The 26,696-nt window shown below is 40.5% G+C and overlaps 1 long non-coding RNA gene and 2 pseudogenes across 1 annotated transcript; all 3 read left to right on the top strand.

The window, feature by feature from the left end:
- The window catches only part of LOC130867973 (vomeronasal type-2 receptor 116-like), a 38,006-nt pseudogene extending 28,356 nt beyond the window's left edge, over positions 1-9,650 (top strand).
- Positions 409-8,402, top strand: LOC130864478 (uncharacterized). Its single transcript, XR_009055990.1, has 3 exons — positions 409-628; positions 5,067-6,349; positions 7,878-8,402. It is a non-coding gene; the product is annotated as an uncharacterized LOC130864478 (long non-coding RNA).
- A 7,329-nt stretch (positions 9,651-16,979) lies between the features above and the next one.
- Positions 16,980-26,696, top strand: part of LOC130864441 (vomeronasal type-2 receptor 116-like) — a 54,122-nt pseudogene continuing 44,405 nt past the window's right edge.

Raw genomic sequence — 26,696 nt, forward strand, 5'->3', positions numbered from 1 at the left:
CGGTTTGCCCAACTACTTTCTGGTATAAACCGGAAACGTCTTTGACCGGTTTCCTAGGCCCCACCGTGCTCGGTAAGCGGTAATCTCTGTTGAACTACAACTCCCCGAATGCTCGGCGCTTTGAACCTAACTTCCGCTACAAACCGGAAACGGCCTTGACTTCCCCATTTTTGATGCCCCACCTTGGTCGCGGATGGTTCGCGCGGCGGGAACTACAAGTCCCAGAATGCTTCTCTATGCTTATCTTGCGGTGTTTCCCGGAACATTACGGAATAGAACGGGGTCACGCCTTGATGGACCGGAAGTAAACGAGAGCTCTCCGTCCTACACCGGATGTGACCAAGGACAACCGGAGGGGCCCGAAAACGACTGGAATCCTACCGTGCTTGACCGGAAGTACTCCGTCCTCCATTCAAAACCCCATTCGCGGTGCTCGTCACTCTGAATTCCGCCGAAAGTCCCTCTCCTACCCGGAAGTCCCGCCCCACCCCTATCGCCAAGGCTTCCTTCTCTGCCATTGGCCGCGGCAATTTATTGCGCTTTTTAAAAATATTCTTTTCTTCCGGATTTTTGTTCGGTTTTTCTCGGGTTCGGGTCCCGGATGGGCACGCGGCGTGCGAAGCCGCAGGTACGGGGCGGGGGACGGGGTCTCAAATTTCAGATCTAAATTCAAATTTCCGTTGTTTTGTTTTAATTTCGATGATTCTGTAAAAATCATTTTTTTAAATGTTGTTTTAATTTCCTCCCCCTCCGCGCGCGGCCGCCGCAATCTTGCTCCGCTGCCGCGGGACCGGGAGATGGAGGCGCCGCGCGCGGGGTCCGCGTTCGATCTGAGTTCAATTTCCGTTTAATTCCGTTTCAATCCAAATTTAAATTTTATTTTATTTTTTTCATTGTCATCTGGGCTTTTTTTGTGTTTATTTTTTTATTTAATTTTATTTTCATCCTGTTTTCGTTATTTTTTTTCCTCCCGGTTTCTATTTTTCCCTTTCCCCCCAAATCTTTTAATTTCGTTTCCTTTCTTTCTTTCTTTTTTTTTTTTTTTTTAATTTAAATTTTTCTTTTTGGCTTCCATGCAGCCAAGTGCGCAGTCCGCGGGGGGTGGAGGGGGGCGGGGGGGGGAAGAAGGGTCCTCCGGGAGCTGCTGCATTCATTCATTCACCTCCTTCATTCGTTCAATTCGTTCATCCCCACTCAGCTTCTTTTTATTTATTTTTTGCAGCTGAATTTTTAATTTTCCTTCCTCTCTAGGATTTGGCACAGTGCGCAGGGCGGGGGTTGGGGGTGCGGTGGGGGAGCGGGGGGGGGGGAGGGGGGGTGTCCAAGGAGCTGTCAATCACCCTGGGGTCCCCCCCTCGTCCCGCCCCCGGGCAGGGAGCGTAGTTATTTTGAGTCCTTGTTATTTTTTTTAATTTCCATTTTATGATTTAATTTTAATAATTAATTTTCATGCTTAATTTTATTAATTTTCCCGTTTTAAATTTTCGTTATTTATTCCTGATAAAATCCCTTACAGTTTTACTTCGCTGGGTTGTCTGCTGTAACGTGTTCAAGTGTTCCATGTAGCATGATGTCCGACACGTGTGATCATGAATCATCACATCCTAAATGTGTGGTTTCTTAAATAGAATTTCATACAAAATATAAAGTTTTCATACCAACAATAATCTATTAGGGAACCATGTTTCCTATCACATGTGTCACATATGTTCCGTGAAGGGCCATATGTGGTCCTTGGTAGACATTGCAGTGCACACACGCGTGTGCGCACCTACAGGATGTAAGGATTTGTATTTCATATTTTATATTTTTGTTTATTTTTTTAAGGATTGAAATCTGGTTCCTTGTTGAGGATCCGCGACCTTCTTCTCGTGTGCGTGAAATCCCTCCGGGGAAAATTCATTCTGCATCCCATGCCTGTGCGTGTGTGCTATGGCGTGTGTGCCCGTGCTGTCACTACACACGTGTGAGATTCACATCTGTCGCAAATTCTTTACATTGAAATGTTCATTTTTCACTGATACTAGATCCTTGAGAGCTCACGTGTGTCTGCATGTCATCAACACAGATGAAATTCTGATTGTACATGTTAAATTGTGTGTACACGTATGCATGAAATTGCTGCTTAAACATTAGATTATTATTCATGTCACATTCCTACATACATGTCTATCAGATTATGACACAAAAACATCCATGTGTCTAACTTACGTGTCATGCACACAGCTCTGGGCCTTACGTGTGTTTAAGGATATATGTTCCTGGCTCATGTCTGATCGTGATATAAATGCAGCGTGTGCCCGTGCTGAAAATAATCCGTGTCACATGCATATCACACGCATTGCTCCAGGCCTGCATCTTTATACGGATTCACATTGTCTATATCACATGCGTGACCCTGCGCCTGGGTGTGCAGCTATTTAGTTATGGTACTCACGTATGTAACATGTTTTCACATGTATGAAGTAGACGGTTATGCATAGAACATGTGAAAAGCGTGTTTTTATTTTTGAAGTGCAGTGTACACAGGAAACACAAAGGGCCAGGCTTGCACATATAACACATATGCGGATGCACGTATAACGTGTGTGCACAGGTCTGCGCTCATGTCTCTGCCACTCCGCATAATCATGACATAAATGTGTTTTATATGTAAGAAGCATCCAGGCCCACAGTCACGCATGTCATGTCTGAAGAGCATGTTTTTGTATGTGAACATGGAGTGTGCCTATGGAGACAAAGACTAGGATGTATACACATAACATATATGCATATGTGTGTTTGAGACTCTAGCATTTTACAGACCCATTTTCTGCATAACCGTGGGCCTGTGTCACACGTGTGCATATAACCTTATCTTTGCATGTGAGCAAGGGAGTGGTGTTTTCCATACACGTCTATCATCACCCATATCTACGTAAAGCACATTTACATACGTGTGTGCACAGCGCTGTGCCCGTGTCTGTTTATTCATGGTATAAATGTAACGTGTGCGATATGTGCTTAACATAAAATGTCACACGCCTGATACCACACGCATGGCTGCGGCCTGAATCTTTATGTAGCATCCACGTGTAAGCGCCTGTTCCATATGTGACTCCAGCCCGTGGCCTCTAGTTTTCTGTGTGTGCATTTTACATGCATATTCCATGCATAACCCAGAGCCCATAGGCATATAGCTGTGTAACTGTGACATAAGCATGTGGTAAGTTTCATATGTGCACAGAGATATGGGCCTGGAACTATGCGTGTAACATATTAAAAATGTTTTTAGGTATGAATGTGAGAGTGTTCATGGGAAAAGACACTTGTATACATAAGCTTACATGTGTGACTCTAGACCCACGTCTGTAACTACACAGAACTGGTGTGCATATAACATCCACATCATATGTGCTCACTAACATACATGCTAAGAACTTCACGGATCCTCAACACCAATCCTTAAAAAGTAAATAAAAAATAAAATATGAAACATGGATTACTCTCAGCCTTTATCTTTACACATGTGTGTGTCACTTTACACGCATGTTGCATGAATAGCTCTGAGGCTGTATGAACATCACATTTGTGATCTTGGCAGACATATGTATTTCTGTATGGCTACATCATGCAGATCTAGAGTTGTATGTATAACACATGAAATGTGTACTTTTGTGTTGTGCACGCATGCACAGGCAAAGGATTGGCCTGTACACGTAACGTGTGTAATTGTGAGAACAGCTCTGGGCTGGATCTTTACAGCCGTGCGTAAATATGTCATCTTCATATCCATATGTGATCAGGATATAAACGTGTGTTTTATGTGTATGGAGAGGTACACGCCTGGAGTCAGGCACAGAACATGGGAAAAACAGGACTAGAGTGAAATACACCATTTTATTTATGAACATAGAGTCTACATGTGAAAAGGATATTGACTTAGGCCACACCTAATGTGTTAGCGTGTGTATGTGTCTGCCTGGGCCATCTTTATAAATACACATACACTGCGGTCACACGCATGTACCTGCAACCAGGCACACACAGTTCACCATCACCTGTGTCTACCCTGCTCATATTCTCGTGTCCACATGTGTAGAGCATATGTATGTGTTTGCATGTCCACACCCACTCCCGGTTTTATTTTCCACACATGTACATGTACATCTGGGTGCGCACATATCTGTTCACCAGGAGCCCACGTGCACGCGTGTGTACACAGATACTGTGCCGTGACATCTACTCTGTCCCGTACATGTGTGTGTAATGTGTGTGTGTGCGTATGCATTTGTGTTCTACATAGTCCTAAGCCTACCTTGCCTATGTCTGTGCACATATAACTTCATATGCATGCACGCACACACGTGTATTTGCAGAAACATGCATGCTCTTCCTTGACCAGTAGTCCTCTTGACTCCATATCTGCACACACATTCCCTCACATGTGTTTACATGTCATTTACACACATACACATGCTCCCTTGACCCACACTCATTCATATACATATATGTGGCATTCACACCTGTGTGTACACACTCTTGGTTCTATCATGCACCATCTGTCTGTTATGTTTGCTTGCTGTGACCCCCTCACCTTGCACACGTGTACACACACAGCACGCTGTGACGTTTACTCTGTCCCATACGTGTATGTATACAGGTGCATGGACGTATGTGTGGCCCATCAAGCACACATGCTTGTGTGTACTGGTTGACTCATATTTCTTTTCCATGCATATATACAACACCTATATTTGTACACGCAAATGATATGCATGTAGCAAACACGCACCTACCTGCAGATAAATCACATATACACGTTTACAGCCGTGGCAGGGTTACACTGAAAACACATGTAGCACACATGTGCACATGGATAGATTGCATGTGCACATGTGCAGTCTCCAGTCTGTCAGGCTGGGATTCGAACTCACGTCCTCCCTTCCCAGTGACACCACAACCATTAGTATTTCCATTACCATCGTTCACATGATGTGTGCCATCACTGTGACCACGTGTGTGTGACTGTACACGCGATTGCATCTTCCTCGTCATGCTAACATGAACGTGTTCTCTCTCTCCAGGCCTCGCACCCGAGTCCCCTGCATGGGGCGGGATGGCGCCTGACATGGTGACAGACACGCGGGACCCAGACATGACCCCAAGGGTCTCGGTGCCAGTGTCATCGTAGCATCACCTGTGGCATGTGCTGACATGTGTTGTCTGTGAAAGGTGACCGCCGGGTGTTCATTCACACGGGCTGTGCTTGTGCTGTCATCGGGCAACATCGCCATCTCGACATCATCACAATCATTGTGTGACATCACCGTGACCATGGCATGACATCACTGCATGTTATGTCGGTCATTCTTCCACATAGGTGACGTAGGTTCCCATGTTCCACATGTGTCACTGTCTGTTTTTTCACATTTCACAGATTCACACATTTTCTCATGTGTTTTACACACTCATCCTGGTTTATCGTTTATTTCCACATACAGACCGGTGTGCAAGTCGCGCTTTAGCCTGGTTGTTATGCTTGTGGACCTTCATCATGCGTGTACGTGGCTGTTTCCGTTTTTTTCCCCACAATTTAGAGATGCAAAACAATTTATGTGTTCGTATGTTTTATGTGTTCATCATGGGTGATTTTGATTTTCCGGATCTCATCCATTCCATGTGTGTTTGCATGGAGCCGCCTTCTGATGGTCTGCACCCATTCATTTACTTTCCGTGTGTTTTCTACACGCGTCGTTAGCTCCTGGTTTGTAATAATTCCCTATCACAGGTACATCTGTATGTTCTGCCGTGTTTATTCAGTTCATGTATTAAAATCGCTCGATTCTCTGTTTTTGTTTCCCGCATGTTTTCATGACACGCAACCGATCGCTCGACCTTGCTCATGTGTTCTCTCCGTGTAAAGCACTTATTTCCATTTCCTGCGTGTCCATCAGTTTTTTCCCCTGCATTTCACGTGTGTACAGTGGTGAGGTTGTTTTCCATGTACCGAATGTGCTCTGTGTGTGGCTCGTGTTTGTATCGCGTTTGCACGCGTGTGAGCATGGGAAGTCCCCACGTGGACTCAAGTGAGTTCTGCTCACATGTGTTGACCTGGGATCCACTGTGCCATAAGCTCACGGGCATGGACACAGGCTCTGATGTCACACGTTTGCTGGTGGGGTGGGGCACCATGTGACATCATTCCTTGTGTTCTGTGATGCCACTCCTGTTTCTATGGCTCCCATGACTTCCTTTCCCGTGTCCCGTGTCATTCCCAATCCCGTGTTCCCCGCAGGCTACCGTGCCATGACATGGGCAGTGCCTTAGAGCCACGCTCATGGTGATGTCGCTGAACACGGATGTCAGGGTAAGTATGTGAGTGTCTGATGCAGACACACTTGTGGGCTGGTGAGGATGAGTCTGTTTTAATCCATGCATGTACATTGTATGTGTGAGCACGTGTGTGTATGAACATGGCAGTGCACAAGTATAGTGTGTGTGATTTCCATACAGGGACAGGAGGCATCAATTTATGCACATACTTATGTGTGCAAGTCCATGTGTTTGGTTGCCTGTCTATGCATGAGCCCATGTGCATCTGTGTGCACATACCATCGTTTGGCAAACCTGTGTGGAAGAATGTGGTTTTACGTTCACATGCATGTGACAAAGTGAAAGGTTTTGCATGTGTGATATGGAGGAACGTGGCTACATGCATGCGATAGGAGGAAAAGGACAGGATCCTGAACAGTAGGCATGTGTCACGTGTGTTATGTGTCTGGTGTACATGTGTGTTTCAGTGTTTGACGCACATGTGTGTGGCGATGATGGGCTGCATCATACATGTGTGCATTGATGTTGTGGTATATTACATGCATGTGAACAGGATCCTGGTAGGCAGGTGAAACAGTCATAATTGTACATGTATGTGCGCGTGCATGCATGTGTGAGTCCAGGAGTAACTATGTGCACATGTGTGTGTGCACTGGAGATCACATGGACAGGCAAGGCAACTCGATGTGCGGCACAGGACACGTGTGGAAGTTGATGGATATATAATACATGTAATGGACATAGATACGTGCATCAATGAAATGTAAAATACACGTTATACACGTGCTGTGTTCAGCGTGTGTGCAGACACCTGTAGGTTCACATGTAACATGTAGGACACACAAGTGCACACAACTGCATATATTACGCTCTCCTTCATGTCAGGCTGGCACGTATGCACGTGTATTGCATGAGTGTGTGTGTGTCTGTGTACACATAGTTGTGTCGCGTGCAGGTGTGACCACGTGCACGTATCTACACTTCCTGAGTCTTCATGCAGTTGTGTTGGACATGGAGGTCCGCACGTTACACATACCGCCTGTACATAGGAATCAACATGTGATTATGTTATTTATGATTTCACGCAGGGAGGTCTTTCACATGTCTGTGCACATGTGTGTCTGCGTGTCACAGCGCATTGACATTTACATGCGATGTATGTACATTTGCAAGTCACATATGACAGGAACACACGAGTCTCCATACAAAGCAGCAACACACGTGCATTTTAGGTTTTCTTTCACACTGGGCTGCACACGTGTGTGTTTACAGCTAGGTGTCTGTCAGTCAGCATTCACAGATGCGTGTACACATGGGATCCTCTGCAGGTTTCTGTGTACATGTGTGGTGCATACATGTAGCATGTACAGGTTTACACATCACATATGACATGCGTGTCTGGGAATCGACCTTTCTAGGCTTGAATGATGCATGTGTGATGTGTGTAGCTGCGGATCGACTTAGTACAAGTTTACATGTCACATGTACGACACAGGAAGATATCAATCGACACGTTGTCATGCGTGTGCTCGGCTCTCACTGCCCCTATTTTTTCCCATCAGGCCAACTGGCTACCGAGGATGCTGGGAGCGAGTGGTGGGCTCGGCCATGATTGACAGCTCCGCAGACCAACCCTGTGCGGGCCCACCATGATGAGGCCCCACCCACCCGGCGGCGCCGTCATGCGTGTGCTCGCCTGCCTCTGCCCTGGATCCCACCCCTATCATGCATGATCATGTGTGTCCCCCCGTCACTGCCCCCATTGCCTTGTGACGGCTGGTGTGTTGCATGTGGGTGGTGTGTTGAGTGTGGGCATTGGCGGTGAGCATGCAGTACAGGAAGCTGCGTGGTCTGCATGCGCCCCTGCTGGGCCCCTTAAAGCAGTTCCTGGGTGTCATCAACACATAGTTAAATAGACAACATATTGTCTTATTTCATTCCCCATAATAATAATGAATATTATGAAATGAAAGTACTGCTATGCAGCAGTGTCTCTCAGCTACATCGTCAGCAAAGAATGCAGATATTGCAATGCTTATTCAACATAATTAATATAGTCTGTCAATAAATGGCCGACATTGTCCTAATCATGCTCTTTTCTGTCTGTAGCAGATGTGGATCAATGTGTGAAATGTCCAGAGGACCAGTATGCAAACAGAGAGCAGAACCAGTGCATTCCAAAAGTTGTGATCTTTCTGAACTACAAAGACACCTTAGGGATGGTTCTTACCTTTATGGCCTTGTTCTTCTCTGCATTCACAACTGTGGTTCTTGGGATTTTTGTGAAGAATCATGACACTCCCATTGTGAAGGCCAACAACCAGAATCTCAGCTACATCTTGCTAATTTCACTCATCTTCTGTTTCCTGTGTCCCTTGCTTTTCATTGGGCATCCCAACTCAGCTACCTGTGTTCTGCAACAAATCACATTTGGAGTTGTATTCACTGTGGCTGTTTCCACTGTGTTGGCCAAAACAGTGACTGTGCTGCTTGTTTTCAAAGTCACAGCCCCTGGAACAAGGATGAGGTATTTTCTGGTTTCTGGTCTACCCAACTACATCATTGCCATTTGTACGCTCATCCAAATTATTCTCTGTACAATCTGGCTGCACTTTTCTCCTCCTTTTATTGACAAAGATGTGTACTCTGAGCATGGCCAAATCATCATTGTGTGCAACAAGGGCTCAGTTACTGCATTCTACTGTGTCCTGGGATACCATGGCTCCCTTGCATTAGGGAGCTTCATTGTTGCTTTCTTGGCCAGAAATCTCCCTGACGCGTTCAATGAAGCCAAGTTGCTGACCTTCAGCATGCTGTTGTTTTGCAGTGTCTGGATCACCTTCCTCCCTGTCTACCACAGCACCAAGGGCAAGATAATGGTGGCTGTGGAGGTCTTGTCCATCTTGGCTTCCAGTGCAGGCCTACTGGGATGCATTTTTATCCCCAAGTGTTACATAATTTTGTTAAGACCAGAGAGAAATTCTCTTCAAAAGTTAAGGGAGAAAACATCTTCCTAAACCCACATTTCATAAATTGTAACTGACAACTACAGAATTGGTACAGAACCACCTAGTATAATACAATGCCAACTGTATGAATGGCTAATGATTCTCATGTCCTCTAATGATGAGGCACAGCATTGTCATATACACTACTTTTCTGTACATTGTCATCTATAATCATCCACACAGCCACTTGCTTTATAAGATTCAATTTTTGACCATTAGCGCATAAAGGATGCTTTCCTTTATTTCACAATTGCACAGTAACATTTGAAATAAACGCTAAGTAATTCTATTGATAAATGAGTGAATGTGGGCCTTTGAATGCAAATGAAAACAGAGAAATCTTTTAGTAGAGTGAAATATTGCTATCAGATGGTGAAACCAATATGCCCACTTTTTGGGGAAAGAAAAGAGAATACTATTGCATCCTGGGTGTTAGAGGAGTAGAACTTAGGAGAGAGAGAAATGTATGATAAATAGATATAAAGGATATTGAGCAAGATGAAATGTGTCTCCACAGTCATCAAACGCCTCCCAACCAAAAATAATCCCAGTACAGAATGGTTTCAGTGCAGAATTCTATGAGATCTTCAAAGAAGAGCTAATACCAATACTTCTCAAAGTGTTCCACAGAATAGAAACTAAAGAAACATTGCCAAACTCCTTTTTTTAACTACAGATACCCTGATACCCAAACCACACAAATACTCAACCAAGAAAGAGAAGTACAGACAAATCTCACTAATGAACATAGATGCAAAAAATACTCAATAAAATTCTTGCAAACCAAATCCATGAACCCATCAAAAAATCATCCCCATGATCAAGTTGGATTCATCCAAGACATGCTGGTATGGTTCAACATACAAAAAAAACAAAACAAAACAAAACAAAAAAACCAAAATAAAACTATAGTGTAATCTACAATATAAACAAACTAAAAGCATAAAAACAAAATAATTATCTTATTAGATGCTAAAAAAGCATTCAACAAAATTAAACATCCCTTAAGGATAAAGGTCTTGAAGAGATCATGTATAAAATGAACATATATAAACATAAGAAAACAATACAGAGGAAGCCAAGAGTCAAAATCAATTCTAATGGAGAGAAATTCAAAGGAATTATGCTAAAATCAGGAACAAGAAAAGGCTGTTCACTCTCACTATATCTATTCAACATAGTACTCAAAGTTCTAGAAGGAGCAATAAAACAACAAAAGGAGATTAAACGAATACAAATTGGAAGGAAAAAGTCAAACTCTCACTATTTGAAAATGAGATGGTTGTATACATAAGTGACCCAAAAATCTGTACCAGGGAAATCCTACACTTGTTAAACACCTTCAACAATGTGTGAGGATACACAATTAACTCAAAAAAAATTAATAGCCCTTCTATATTCAAATGATAAAGGGGATGAGAAAGAAATGAGAAAACATCACCATTTATAATATCCACAAATAACATAAAATATCTTAGAGTAAAACTAACCAAACAAGTGAAAGACATGTATACAATAGCTTTAATTCTTTGAAGAAGAAATTTGCCAAAGTTATCAGAAAATTACAAGATTTACCATTCACTTGGATATGTATTGACAAAATAGTAAAAATGGCAATCCTATCAAAAAGACTCTACAGATTCAATGCAAGCCACATCAAAATTCCAGCACAATTCTTCACAGAACTTGGAGAACAATATTCAACTTCATATGGAAAAAAAATCCAGAACAACCAGAACAGTTCTCTACAATAAAGAAACGTCTGGAGGAATTCTCATTCCTGACATCAAGCTTTACTATATAGCGCTACAGTAATAAAAACTGCTTGGTATTGATATAAAATCAGACAGGTGGACCAATGGAATTGGAACAAAGATCCTGACATTATTCCACACACCTATGAACACCTGATTTTTGACAAAGAAGCTAAAATTATACAGTGGAAAAAAAGTGTTGGAAGGAGGGGGAGGTGGCTTGTTGTTTCCAGGCCATGAGGATAGCTTAGACCCAAAACAATCACACAGAAACTGTATTAATTAAATCACTTCTTGGCCCATTAGTTCTAGCTTCTTATTGACTAACTGTTATATTAATTTAACCCATTTCTATTCATCTGTATTTCACCATGTGGCTGTGACTTACTGGATATAGTTCCCACTGTCTATCTCCAGAGGCTCGATGGCTTCTCTCTGAGTCGACCCTTCTTTCCCCTAGTATATAGACTAGCTTTCCCCACCTAGTTCTGTTCTTCACTACCATAAGCTAAAAGCAGTTTTTTATTCATTAACCAATAAAGGCAACACACAGAGAGAAGGACCTCCCACATTCAGACGAAAGCATCTTCAAAAAATGGTGCTGGCATAACTGAATGTCAACATGTAAAAGATTGCAAACAGATCCATCTATCTCATGTACAAAACTTAAATATAAATGGTCAAAAACCTCAACCGAAATCCAATCACACTGAACCTCATTGAAGAGGAAGTGGGAATTATCAATGAAATTATGGGCACAGGAGACCACTTCCTAAATATAACCCCAGTAGTATAGACATTGAGAGCACCAATTAATAAATGGGACTGCCTGAAACTAAAAAGCTGATATAGACAAAAGACACAATCACTAAGACAAAATGGTAGTGTGTTGAATGGGAAAGTATCTTCACCAGATCCACATTGGACAGAGGACTGATCTCGAAAGCTATATAAAAAAACCCAAAAACTAGACATTACATTATAAAATAATAAATAAAAATTGGGTAGAGATCTAAACAGAGCATAATCAACAGAAAAACTGCAAATAGCCAAAAGACAATTAAGGAATTGCTCAGCATTCTTAGCTATCAAGAAAATGCAAAACAAAATGACTCTGAGATAGCATCTTACATAAGTCAGAATAGCTAAGATCAAAAACACCAAAGACAGCTTATGTTGGAGAGGATTCAGAGTAAGGGGAACCCTCCTCCATTACCGGTGGGAGTACAGTCATGGATAACCACTTTGTAAAACATTGCTGTGGTTTTGGAAAATTTGAGACTCAGTCTTCCTCAAGACCCAGCAATATCACTCTTGGGAATATATCCAAAGGATGCATACTATTACCACAAGAACATTTGCTCAACTATGTTCATGGCAGCATTATTTCTAATACCCAGAACCTGCAAACAACCTAGGAGCCCCTAAACTGAGGACTAGATAAAGAAATTATGGTATATTTACACAAAAGAGTATTGTTCAGAGTTAAAAAGAATGAAATCTTGAAATTTGCATTCAAATGGATGGAATTATAAATAAAAACATTTTGAGTGACATAACCTAGATCCAGATAGAGAACCATGGTATATACTCACTCATGAGTGAATATTACATGTAAATCAAAGTATAACCAGTCTATAGCCCATGATCCCAGAGAATCTAGGTAGCAAGGAGAACCCTAACAAAGACATAAATGAATCCTGTTGGGATTAGAAAAAAGAGAAGATCTCCTGAAAATCTTGGGAATATGAAGGAAGGTTTCAAGGGGTGCGAGAAGAGAGAAAGAGAGGGAAGAGGGAATATGAGGGAACGGGATGCTCAAGAAGGGGGAAGGGCAGTGAGGGAGAGCAAGAAAAGAAATATCTTGATTGAGGGAACCAGCAAAAGACTAGCGAGAAACTTGGCACCATGGAAATTCTCAGGAATTTACAAGGATGGCCCCAGTTAGGACTCTAAACAATAGTGCAGAGGATGTCTAACCTGGCCTTCTTCTTTAATCAGATTGATGACTACCTTCATTGTCATCATAGAACCTTCATCCAACAACTAATAGAAGCAGATACAGTGATCCACAGTAAAGCATTGGACCTAGCTTCTGAAGACCAATCCATGAGAGGGTGGAGTGATAATATGAGCAACGGGGCCTGGTGTATGATGTTGATACCCACAGAAAGAGCTGACCTAAGTTAGCGAGACCTCATTAACTCTGAACTGATTGTGAGGGAGCCTGCATAGGAACAACCTAGGACCACTTATGCACAGGACAGCTGTGAGACTTAGAGGGTCTTTGGGATCACTAGCAGTGGACAAGGATTATTCCCTTGAACTGGCTTGAACTGGCATCTTGGAGCACATTCTTTTTGGAGGAATACCTTGCCTAGCCTAGATATAGGGAAGGGGGCCCTGGTCTTGCCTCAAACGGAAGTATCAGTTTTTATTTATTTGCCTTGGGAAGACTTACCCTTTCTGGAGATTAAATGGTGGCTAGGCAAGAAAGGATGAAATGGAAATATTAAAAGAAATTGTAATGTAGATAGCTATATAAAGGAAGAAAAAATTGTATTAAAAATTCTTGATAGAAAAAGGAAAGATAAAGAAATAGATAGGCACCATACAACTCATTAACTATTGGAACCAATGATAAAATTAAACATATAGATTGCTGGATTCATACTTCTCTTTCATATTGTAATTAAGATTAAGACCTCATAGTATTTATTTGCACATTAGGGGCTTCTCCTCAAGCTGGAAGAATTCAGTGATGTCATTAACAGGAATTGGGTCATCATATTACCTGAACAGACTCCGGAAATGCAGATTGTCCACAAACTCAAATGTAACAGTGAGAGTGTTTGTGTGTAAGGGGGGGATAGAAGAGGTATTATTTGAGATGTGAATGCCTGAAATAATTTGATTTGGATACCCTGTAATGCCAGTATGAAGAAAATATCACACTTGTATGCTAAACTGGACAAGTACACAAACATTGTTAAGTGAGAAGGAAGCTTTGTGAACTGAGTAATAGAATTGGTAGTATGGTAAGTATAATTGGCAACAGAAGGGTAAATACTGAGGAAGGTCATACAACACATATGTGAGTGTGATATAATGGATTCTTTTATGTTATCTATTAATTAAAATAATAGTAATTATATACATAAAACAAAAGTGGATACAATGCCAAACATTTACTGATGTAAATTTCATTGTACTGTTGAAGGAGGATTTTTTTCTGAGTCTTGAGTTAGAACAATTTTCAATTTTCTAAGAAAGGGGCCGTCTCAAACTTCTTTGCAGGATTTTGGGATCATACTCCTCATACTGTGTCACCTTGCCATCCTTAATACAAGGCAAGGTGTTTATTTTTGCTACAAATTGGAATTCCATGTCACATTGATATCCATGGGAGGGCTGATATTTTCTGAACAGAAACAGAGGAGGAGTTTGGGGTTAGAGGCAGATGGGAGGTCGGGGAGGACTGAGAAAAGAGGAGGGAGATGAAACTGTAGTTGGTATGTAAAATAAATAAATACATAAATAAGAAGTTGAATTTGTTTTGTGTTCCTACGGAAGACTCTTCCAGTCATATCCTTCTCTGTCCCATCTTAACCCCCCAGGACAGCTCATCACACAACCATAGCTCATGTACTTTTTCATATCGATCTTTAAATGTACTAAATTCAAAAGGAGAACACTAGTCATGTTTGCCTCATCAAATGCTAAGTAAATCTTACAACCAAGTAGAGACAGTCTTACACTATTGTTGGGGACCAGTCTCGACAAAAGTTCCACTTGCCAGTATAGGGGTGTGGGGATTTAGAAAAATTAGTAAAGAATACAAAATATTTATTTTAAAATAATAAAACAGAATAGTACAGGGAGAGAAATCCAATAAATATTGAAATTGGCCACATATAATTTCCAATTGCTTAAATACTCCAAGCCCCAAAATGTAGGAGTAAGATAAAAAACAAAACAACAACAACAAAAAAACTGCAAGCCGGGCGGTGGTGGTGCACGCCTTTAATCCCAGCGCAGGTGAATCTCTGTGAGTTCAAGACCAGCCTGGTCTACAAGAGCTAGTTCCAGGACAGGCTCCAAAGCCACAGAGAAACCCTGTCTCGAAAAACCAAAACCAAAACAAAACAAAACAAAACAAACAAACAAACAAACAAAAAAAAACAAAAAAAGAACTGCATCATCATGATACAAGAAACTGAATAGAACAATTGCCCAAGTTTGTGAGGTATATCCATAATTAAATAGTCTGTTGCTAGAACAAAGCAAGCCTTGCTCACACACTAGCTCAAAACATTCAATAGGCAAACTATTCCCTGGTTGGAATCCAATGCTACCTCTTTAAAGAAAATGGAACCTTAGTTGGATCCTGAGACTTTTGTTTGAGGTAGAAGCATATCTACTCTATATTCCTAAATACAAGGACTGGCTATTAGCAACACATTGAGAATAACCTTGAGAAAGCGAACTCTCTGATCTAAATCTACGTGGGACTTCTGTTTGAGGTAGAAACACAATAACCTTGAGGGAATAGAGGTATGTTTCAACTCTCTGACTTTTGGTCAATGTGGAAATAAGCTCATATTTTGGGGCCTTCATGCCCTATTTTTGTTCTGCTTTTACTGCAGTCCATATCCATCCACTGAAAGAGACTCATCTGCTCACACTCATCAATGCCCCCTCACACTGGCAATGCACAGTCTAGAAGGCAAGCAAAACAGTTGAGCTGGAAAATGGTATAAGAAGAATTTATGGGTAACAAACCTGGAATGTTTCCAGATGTTGGTCCTGAGCAAATCCTATCTTGGTCAATATGTAAATTTTTTTAAAAAGCATGCTTTAATTCAGGCAAAAGAAAACAAAGTATGCATTGAGCACATGGTCATGTCACAGTATCTCTTTCCTTTGCAGATTTTCACAAGACATATTCACAACCACTACAGAATCTCAAATGAGAAAAAAAACTGTAGTAAATCACAGATAAAGCAGAAAAAATTGTCTAATGACTAATTGATCTCTGAAAACTGATGCTGATGGAGGGAGATATGAGGGAGATTATGTTATAGACAAAATATTTGCTTTATCTTCTGTTTATTATTTATTGTTTGGAGGAAGTATAAAAGATATTTTGAGTGTTTGAAATGTAGAAAGAGAATCTATAGTGATCTTGTTGAATATTCAAAAACATTTTATAATGCTATAAATGTAACTGATTCTTTGGGGATTTGGATGATTGTAGAACAGCAGGATTCAGAAAAATTTAGAATTGCAGTGGATTATTTGTTTTCAAGACAATGGAAGCACAGTTTTTGGTTAGAAATTCTGTTACTGTCAGTCCTGTAGTATTAGCCCACTGTGCAAGCTGTGTGAAACTCAATTTCTCTAACCATGGAACTGTTGTTCCCTGACAGGGATTTCGTGAAAGGATTTCCAGTGTGCAATTAGGAATTTTGACTTTTTGTGTCCTTCCTGTCTCAATGTGTATCATCTAACGAAAGTCACTGACATCATTTTTAAAGGCATTAACATGAAAATATTGTTCTGGCAGTCTTGGTCCCAAATTTTTCTCAAAATGACATCCCCCATGGAGCCATAATTTCCACAAAATAAATGATGTCATAAAACTACCTGAATTCTCTTCATATATTTTTGAGCTAAATTTGGATCACATGCATATCAGGTGCACAGCCATAGGGGAAGAAAGTGTCCAAGATTCCACAGAGGCGAGGAATCAACTGGGAAATAAAGGAATCATGAATACACAAACAGCCTCTGCTTTGGCTGCAGAAATAAAAGCAGGTGGGAAAATATGGGTACCCATATAATGTGCTGATCTGAAGAGCACTTCACCACACACACTGCCCAGGCTTCAAGGAAGACAAAGATGTTTGCTTTGGTTTTTCTCTTTTTTTTCCCTGAACATTCCACTTCTTGTGTCCAGGTTCACTCAACTCAGGTGCTTTTGGAGAATGTATGAGAATAAAGACAAGGATGAAGATTTGTTGACAGGTTGTGTCTTCTCACTTATAACCGAGCAGCAGCCTGTGGAGAAAGATTATTTCAACCACATTCTGAATATACAGTAAGTTTCTTTGAATTGTCTATGTAAATGTCACCATTAATATTTCATAGGGGTCAGAAACATTTGTACATCCACAGACCTTTATTTCCATAGGACAGTGTTCACTGTCTCTTTAAAGTAAGATTTCTTTTGTATAAATGATATGTTTGCATTCTTTGAAATATGAGTTGTCACTAATAGTGGTGACTGCTTACTTTCTTTGCACTTACCTGATTGCAGCTGCAGCATGTGATACTTTTCAACACTTGAGAGTGTTTACCTACTAGCTCTTTGCCTTTTTTTTTAAAGAGATGTAAACTGGTTACTCACTGTCAACACTATTTAATTTATGTCTTATTTTCTCTTCAATAATTTTACTAATTATAGCTTTGTCTTTTACCAATTTGTGCACTATGCACTTTTGATTTCGTGTAATGTTGGTTGTTATTTTCAAATATAGCACATTGATCACTATGCCACCCTTAGAACTCAAATCATTGACAATTCCTAATGTTTAGTGTGCAGGAGTTAATGTGTCACTTCCATAAGTTCTTATCTCAAGTTCCTGCTGAATATTAATGAAACTTTTTTTTTTTTTTTTTTTTTTTTTTTGGTTTTTCGAGACAGGGTTTCTCTGTGGCTTTGGAGCCTGTCCTGGAACTAGCTCTTGTAGACCAGGCTGGTCTCGAACTCACGGAGATCCGCCTACCTCTGCCTCCCAAGTGCTGGGATTAAATTAATGAAACTTTTGATGGCATTTTCCGTAAGGTAATAACAAATATTTTAACGTTGTTTTTTATTTCAACATGTAGAGGTAAATACTTTTATTTATTCATAAATATACCACAATGGTAAGAAATCAAAATAGAAAATAGATTGTTTTTATGTCTGAATGTATCATTTAGTATGAAAGCGAATGTTTGAGTTTGTTGCTTATTGTTTATATGATCGATAATATGTAAGGAGACATAGGAGTCATTATTTATTATTAGTAGTAGTTGATATTATTTAAGGGTAAACATGAACACAAAATGGTATTGTCGACAATTTATATTATAAAAATTCATAAATATTTTCCATACATTGCACACTTTATATTATTGTACTTTACAAGCTTGTGATAGTGGCACAAACGAATCTCACTGCAATTTCCAGATGTACATAGTTCTCAATTGCATGCCAGTGTTGTGAGTTTATAACTGGAAATGTAGACAAAAGGTGCTCTGTACAAGAAAATTAAAGTTGTTCAGATATACCAGGTACAATTACATCGAACATATCTATGTAAGTTTTAAATATTTGGACAATATTGTGGTTTAGGCCCTTAATCTCTGCATTTATGAAATGGAGTAGGTGTATCATTATGCATTCAAGGCCAGTGGCAAATAAAAACCAGTTTTACTGAAAACTGTGAAATCCATTCCCTTTTATTGTCTATATATTTCTCATGTCCATACCCACAAATCAATTTATTTACCAAATGTAGTCTGATAGTTAAATGTATTAACAATTAAATATTTAAAAAACATTTTGTACCTTTAATAGATAAACCAGAAAGATAAAAATACAAGATAGTGATGGTAGACATGAGGGAATATGTTAACTATATTGTCCACTAAATATGAAAGAATTATTAGTATAGGAACCAAACATTACTCCAAGAGACCACTGTGCACTCACCAGTCATTCCTTGAATGTCTCATCCAATTAACTTTGTTTCATAAAACTTACCTGAATCTTGGCTAATGCATTACGTGTACTTTTAATGTTGCTCACTTATTTCAAACTGAATATCTGATCAGGTTTTCTGTATCACCAAAGCCTGTACCTTTTATTTATCTATTGTGCAAGCACTAAAAAACCAGAGATGCGGGGGCTGGAGAGATGGCTCAGTGGTTAAGAGCATTGCCTGCTCTTCCAAAGGTCCTGAGTTCAATTACCAGCAACCACATGGTGGCTCACAACCATCTGTAATGAGGTCTGGTGCCCTCTTCTGGCCTTCAGGCATACACAGAGACAGAACATTGTATACATAATAAATAAATAAATAAATATATATTAAAAAAAAAAAAAAAACCAGAGATGCATGGCCTTTTCTGTGAAAGTTGCAAATGGCTCAACTTATTTATCGGAGATTTACTTTCATGAACTTTTAAGTATTTTTAACATTCCAGCAACTCACAACATGGGACATTTGCTTCAATTATTGAGGGAGGTTGGGAATATTGTAGAGTATGGGATAATCCTTCTTTTTACTACAAATAATCCTATGTAGATCTCTGTCCATAATAAACACTGTTGTCTTTTATAGAACACAAACTGAAAACTGCCAGTTCGCTCTGTTCTTGAATTTTTGCATTGGTGATGTAGCAAGAACCCTGATATTTTACCAAATATGTCACTAGTATTTCAGTTACCAGCAATGATGGTGTAATAATGTGTCACAATTACACAGTCTCATTCATTTTATCTGAACAAAATAAAGAAACTTCCCCTAATTATGTCTGTAACGACAAGATTAGGTGTACTATGGCGCATAGAGGACCTTATCGAACAATATCTGTTATAATAGGATTAGTCACAGGTCTCTGCAAATCTCAGCAGGTGAGTATTTTTGGATGTTTGAAAGAAATCCTTGTCTTCATTTGTACTATTCCCAGATGCTAAGAAAAGTGTGAGGAAGATAATGGCCATACATGGATGTCAAAATGTGAGGTTATAGGCTACTATTCAGAGACTTGATGGGGCTTTTACATTTCCTTGTGTGTAACAGAGATGAGAAAGTTTACCAAGTGAGGGGGTTTTCTAGCACACTTGGCAGAACAGTGTTTTTAAGTTCTCAGGAGTTCATGCTACTCTAGCTGCTCCCTGTGTTCATTCAGCTTACCCATGCACTGCAGGTCATTGATTCAGCTTATCTATGCCCCTGTCCATCTTATCCTAAGTGATTGTGCTCAGTCCCTCTCTGTATCAGATGGCCCACAATGATGCATCTTTAGTTCTGGCCATGATTCCTTTCATGCTTCACTTGAATTAGAATTGGGTTGGGATGCTCATCTCAGACAATGAAGATGGTGCTCAAGTTCACTCATAATCGAAAAAAGTTAAATTGAATATACAGTCTACTTTGACTTTATGAATATGATCACAGTCAACATGCAATTATACTTGTCACAACCTGACGTATACGATAACCAAATCATGACATCATTCACAATTTATTTTTCATTTATGGTCACACAGACAGTTCTCTAACTGTGTGCTTTAGAATGTAAGAATCATTAGGTATACAAAGAATATGGTCACCACCTCACAGAAGGTTGGATGTCTCTATAAGAAATAGAGACTTCACAATTGACTCATCCCTTGGTGTAGGCCCATATATCGGTTTGGCACAAGAGCCATTAGCCAAACTGTCACTGTTTAACAATAGCCAGGATGTGCTGCTCCTAGTTTCTTTTGTTAAAATGTGGATTACCTAAAAAGAAATGTTGGCTAAAGCTGATAACTTAAGAGTTTAGAGGTTCGGTGCTTCCTCCCTTTGTAACTAAAAGGATGTCTTATAGAGATACTAAGTCATGGCCTATCTGACTGCTAGATGGGCCATGACTTGAGCCCAGGCACCTGCTTGCCTAGTCGACAGCCTAATGTGTCTGTCCGTCTCCCCCCCTCCCCCGCTCAATTCAGGTGGATATACAAGATGTTTGGAGAATAAAGGGAGATCTGGCTTTTTCCATGATGACCGTGTAAGCTGTGTCAGTTTTATTCCTCATGACTCCGTTCCAGTCAGGTTAGGAAATCTGTGTTGGACGCACACGGGCTCTAATACCTTGGGATGTTAACTTTTGCAAACGAACCTGCTGAGATTTATGCTTTTTAAATTTTGACCTTACTTGGACCAATCTCAAATACTCAGATGAATACCTCTCCAGATTAGGTAGATGAAGTTTAGAACTATCACCTTCTAAGTGTCAGACACTGAAGAAGTTCTCACTCAATTCCTCATTGGAATGACTAATGGTACAGACTTTTGACGTGGCCTTTAGTCAGAGCAGTTATGATGTATACAGTGCTGTGCATGCTATTCCCATGTAGTGCATGAGATTCCTCAATAACTGGACGATAGGAAAAAATCTGATATTAAATTTTTTTTTTATTCTTTTTAACTTAAAATTTCCAACTGCTCCCCGTTTCCCATTTCCCTCCCCCTCCTCCCACATATTGCCCCCTCCCCCCGCTCCCCTCCCCCTATCCCCACCCCCTAGTCCACTCCCCCTCCCTCTCGATACTGAAGAGCAGTCCAAATTCCCTGCTCTACATGAAGACCAAGGTCCTCCCACTTCTATCTAGGTCCAGGAAGGTGAGCATCCAAACAGGCTACGCTCCCACAAAGCCAGTTCATGTATTAGGATCGAAACCTAGTGCCATTGTCCTTGGCTTCTCATCAGCCTTCACTGTCCGCCTTGTTCAGAGAGTCCAGTTTCAACCCATGCTTATTCAGTCCCAGTCCAGCTGGCCTTGGAGAGCTCTCAATAGATCAGTTCCACTGTCACAGTGGGTGGGTGCACCCCTCGTGGTCCTGATTTCCTTGCTCATGTTCTCCCTCCTTCTGCTCCTCATTTGGACCTTAAGAGCTCAGACGGTTGATCCAAATTGGGTCTCTGTCTCTCTCTCGATCCATCGCCAGATGAAAGTTCCTGTGCCATTCTCCTTGGCCTCTCGTCAGCTCTCATTGTCCACCACATTAAGAGAGTCCGGTTTTATCCCATATTTTTTTCAGTAGCAGTCCAGCTGGCCTTGGTGAGCTCCCAATAGATCGGCCCCCCTGTCTCAGTGGTTGGGTGCACCCCTCATGGTCCTGACTTCCTTGTTCATGTTCTCTCTCCTTCTGCTCCTCATTATAACCTTGGGAGCTCAGTCCGGTGCTCCAGTGTGGGTCTCTGTCTCTATCTCCATCCATCGCTAGATGAAGGTTCTATGGCGATATGCAAGATATTCATCAGTATGATTATAGGATAGGTTCATTTCAGGTTCCCTATCCTCAGGTGCCCCAATGAACTAACTGGGGACATTGCCCTGGGCTTCTGGTAGCCATTCCAGGTTCAAGTCTCTTGCCAACCCTTAGGTGGCTCCCTTAACTAAGGTATGAGTTTCCCTGCTCCCCCATCCAACCTTCCTTTACCCCCAATCACCCCGATTCCCCCAGTTCCCCTCATCCTCTCCTTCACACTTTTCTCTCCCCATCTCCCCTCATCCCCATCCCACCCCACCCCCCAAGATTCCCATTTTTTGCCCATCAATCTTGTCTATTTCCCATAGCTGGGAGGATATCTATATGTTTTTCCTTGGGTTTACCCTCTTGTTTAGCTTCTTTAGGATCACAAATTATAGACTCAGTGGCCCCTATCCATGGCTAGAAACCAATTATGAGTGAATACATCCCATGATCTTCTTTTTGGGTCTGGGTTACCTCACTCAGGATCGTATTTTCTATTTCCATCCATTTGCATGCAAAATTCGAGAAGTCATTGTTTTTTACCGCAGAGTAGTACTCTAATGTATATATATTCCACACTTTCTTCATCCATTCTTCTATTGAAGGGCATCTAGGTTGCTTCCAGGTTCTGGCTATTACAAATAATGCTGCTATGAACATAGTTGGACAAATGCTTTTGTCATATGCTAGGGCATCTCTTGGGTATATTCCCAAGAGTGCTATTGCTGGGTCCAGGGGTAGGTTGATCCCAATTTTTCTGAGAAACCGCCACACTGATTTCCAAAGTGGTTGCACAAGTTTGCAGTCCCACCAGCAATGGATGAGGGTACCCCTTTCTCCACAACCTCTCCAGCAAAGGCTATCCTTGGTGTTTTTGATTTTAGCCATTCTGACAGGTGTAAAATGATATCTCAAAATTGTTTTGATTTGCATTTCTCTGATCGCTAAGGAGGTTGAGCATGACCTTAAGTATCTTTTGGCCATTTTAACTTCTTCTGATGAGAATTCTCTGTTCAGTTCAGTGCCCCATTTTTTAATTGGGTTAATTATCCTTTTAAAGTCTAGTTTCTTGAGTTCTTTATATATTTTGGAGATCAGACCTTTGTCTGTAGCGGGGTTGGTGAAGATCTTCTCCCAGTCAGTTGGCTGCCTTTTTGTCTTAATGACAGTGTCCTTTGCTTTACAGAAGCTTCTCAGTTTCAGGAGATCCCATTTATTCAATGTTGCCCTTAATGTCTGTGCTGCTGGGGTTATACATAGGAAGCGATCTCCTGTGCCCATATGTTGTAGGGTACTTCCCATTTTCTCTTCTATCAGGTTCAGTGTGTTCAGATTGATATTGAGGTCTTTGATCCATTTGGACTTGAGTTTTGTGCATGGTGATAGATATGGGTCTATTTTCATTCTTCTACAGGTTGACATCCAATTGTGCCAGCACCATTTGTTGAAGATGCTTTCTTTCTTCCATTGTATACTTTTAGCTCCTTTATCGAAAATTAGTTGTTCATAGGTTTGTGGGTTAAAATCCGGGTCTTCTATACGATTCCATTGGTCGACTGCTCTGTTTTTATGCCAGTACCACGCTGTTTTCATTACTGTAGCTCTGTAATAGAGTTTGAAGTCAGGGATGGTAATGCCTCCAGAAGTTCCTTTATTATATAAGATTGTTTTGGCTATCCTGGGTTTTTTGTTTCTCCATATAAAGTTGATTATTGTCCTTTCAAGATCTGTGAAGAATTTTGATGGGATTTTAATGGGGATTGCATTGAATCTATAGATTGCCCTTGGTAGAATTGCCATTTTTACTATGTTGATCCTCCCAATCCAGGAGCAAGGGAGATCCTTCCATTTTCTGGTATCCTCTTCAATTTCTTTCTTCAATGCCTTAAAGTTCTTGTCAAATAGATCTTTCACTTCCTTGGTTAGAGTTACCCCAAGATAGTTTATGCTTTTTGTGGCTATCGTGAAAGGTGATGATTCTCTTATTTCCCTCTCTGCTTCCATATCCTTTGTGTATAAGAGGGCGACTGATTTTTTGGAGTTGATCTTGTATCCTGCCACATTACTAAAGGCGTTTATCAGCTGTAGGAGTTCTTTGGTGGAGTTTTTGGGGTCGCTCATGTACACTATCATATCATCTGCAAATAATGCAAGTTTAACTTCTTCCTTTCCAATTTGCATCCCCTTTATCCCCTTATGTTGTCTTATTGCTATTGCTAAAACTTCGAGAACTATATTGAAGAGGTATGGAGAGAGTGGACAGCCTTGGCGTGTTCCTGATTTTAGTGGGATGGCTTTAAGTTTCTCTCCATTTAATTTGATATTAGCTGTCGGCTTGCTGTATATAGCTTTAATTAAATTTAGGTATGACCCTTGTATCCCTAATCTCTCCAAGACTTTTATCATAAAGGGATGTTGAATTTTGTCAAATGCTTTTTCAGCGTCTAATGAAACGATCATATGGTTTTTTTCTTTCAGTTTATTTATATGATGGATTACATTGATAGACTTGCGTATGTTAAACCAGCCCTGCATCTCTGGTATGAAGCCTACTTGATCATAATGGATAATTTTTCTAATGTGTTCTTGGATTCGGTTTGCCAGAATTTTGTTGAGGATTTTTGCATCGATGTTCATGAGTGAGATTGGCCTGTAATTTTCTTTCTTGGTTGGGTCTTTGTGTGGTTTTGGTATCAGAGTTACTGTAGCTTCATAAAAGGAATTTGGCAATGACTCTTCTGTTTCTATATTGTGAAATACCTTAAGGAGTATAGGTATTAGGTCTTCTTGGAAGTTCTGGTAGAATTCCACATTGAAACCATCTGGTCCTGGACTTTTTTTGGAAGGGAGGTTTTTGATAACTGCTTCTAATTCTTCACGACTAACAGGTCTATTTAGGTTGTTCACCTGGTCCTGGTTTAACTTTGGTATATGGTATTTATCTAAAAAAGTGTCCATTTCTTTTACATTTTCCAGTTTTGTGGCATACAGGCTTTTGTAGTAAGATCTAATGATTCTCTGAATTTCCTCTGTGTCTGTGGTTATGTCTCCCTTTTCATTTCTGATCTTATTAATTTGCAAATTCTCTCTCTGCCGTTTGATTAGTTTGGATAGGGGTTTATCAATCTTGTTGATTTTCTCCAGGCACCAGCTTTTTGATTTATTGATTCTTTCAATTGTTTTCTGTGTCTCTATTTTGTTGATTTCAGCCCTCAGTTTGATTATTTCCAGTCTTCTACCCCTTCTAGGTGAGTCTGCTTCGTTTTTTTCTAGAGCTTTCAGGTGGGCTGTTAAGTCTCCAATGTGTGCTTTCTCTGTTTTCTTTGAGTGGGCAGTTAGTGCTATGAACTTTCCTCTCAGGACTGCTTTCATAGTGTCCCATAGGTTTGAGTATGTTGTTTCTTTATTTTCATTGTCTTCAAGGAAGACTTTAATTTCTTTCTTTATTTCTTCCTTAATCCAGGTATGGTTCAGTAGTTGACTATTCAGTTTCCATGAGTTTGTAGGCTTTCTGGGGGTAGCATTGTTGCTGAATTCTAGCTTTAATCCATGGTGATCTGATAAGATACAGGTGGTTATGAATATTTTTTTGTAACTGTGAATGTTTGCTTTGTTACCGAGTATGTGGTCGATTTTTGAGAAGGTTCCATGAGCTGCAGAGAAGAAGGTATATTCTTTCCTATTTGGGTGGAATATTCTATAGATGTCTGTTAAGTCCATTTGATTCATTACCTGCATTAATTCTCTTATTTCTCTGTTAGGTTTCTGTCTGATTGACCTGTCCATTGGTGAGAGAGGAGTATTAAAGTCTCCTACTATTAATGTGTGCGGTTTGATGGCTGCCTTGAGTTTTAACAATGTTTCTTTTACGTACGTGGGTGCTTTTATATTAGGGGCATAGATATTCAGGATTGAGATTTCATCCTGATGAATTGTTCCTGTTATGAGTAGAAAATGTCCCTCTCCATCTCTTCTGATTGATTTAAGTTTGAAGTCAACTTTGTTAGAAATTAGTATGGCCACACCTGCTTGTTTCCTAGGTCCATTTACTTGATAAGCCTTATCCCAGCCCTTTACTCTGAGTAGGTGCCTGTCTTTGTGGTTGAGGTGTGTTTCTTGTAAACAGCAGAATGTTGGATCCTGTTTTCGTATCCAATCTCTTAGTCTGTGCCTTTTTATAGGTGAGTTGAGTCCATTGACATTAAGTGATATTAATGACCAGTGGTTGTTAACTCCGGTCATTTTTTTTTAGTAGTAGATTTTGTGTGTTTCCCTTCTTTGAGATGTGCTGGTAAAGGGTTTCTAGATGTCTGAGTTACTGTGGTCATTGTTGGACTCCTTGATTAGTGATTTTCCTTCTATTACTTTCTGTAAGGCTGGATTTGTGGCTACGTATTGTTTAAATTTGTTTTTATCCTGGAAAATTTTGTTTTCTCCATTTATAGTGAACGAAAGCTTGGCTGGGTATAGTAGTCTGGGCTTGCATCCATGGTCTCTTAGTTTCTGCAGTACATCTATCCAGGACCTTCTGGCTTTCATGGTTT

The sequence above is a fragment of the Chionomys nivalis genome, chromosome 2 (assembly GCF_950005125.1).
Source record: "Chionomys nivalis chromosome 2, mChiNiv1.1, whole genome shotgun sequence".
NCBI lineage: Eukaryota > Metazoa > Chordata > Mammalia > Rodentia > Cricetidae > Chionomys > Chionomys nivalis.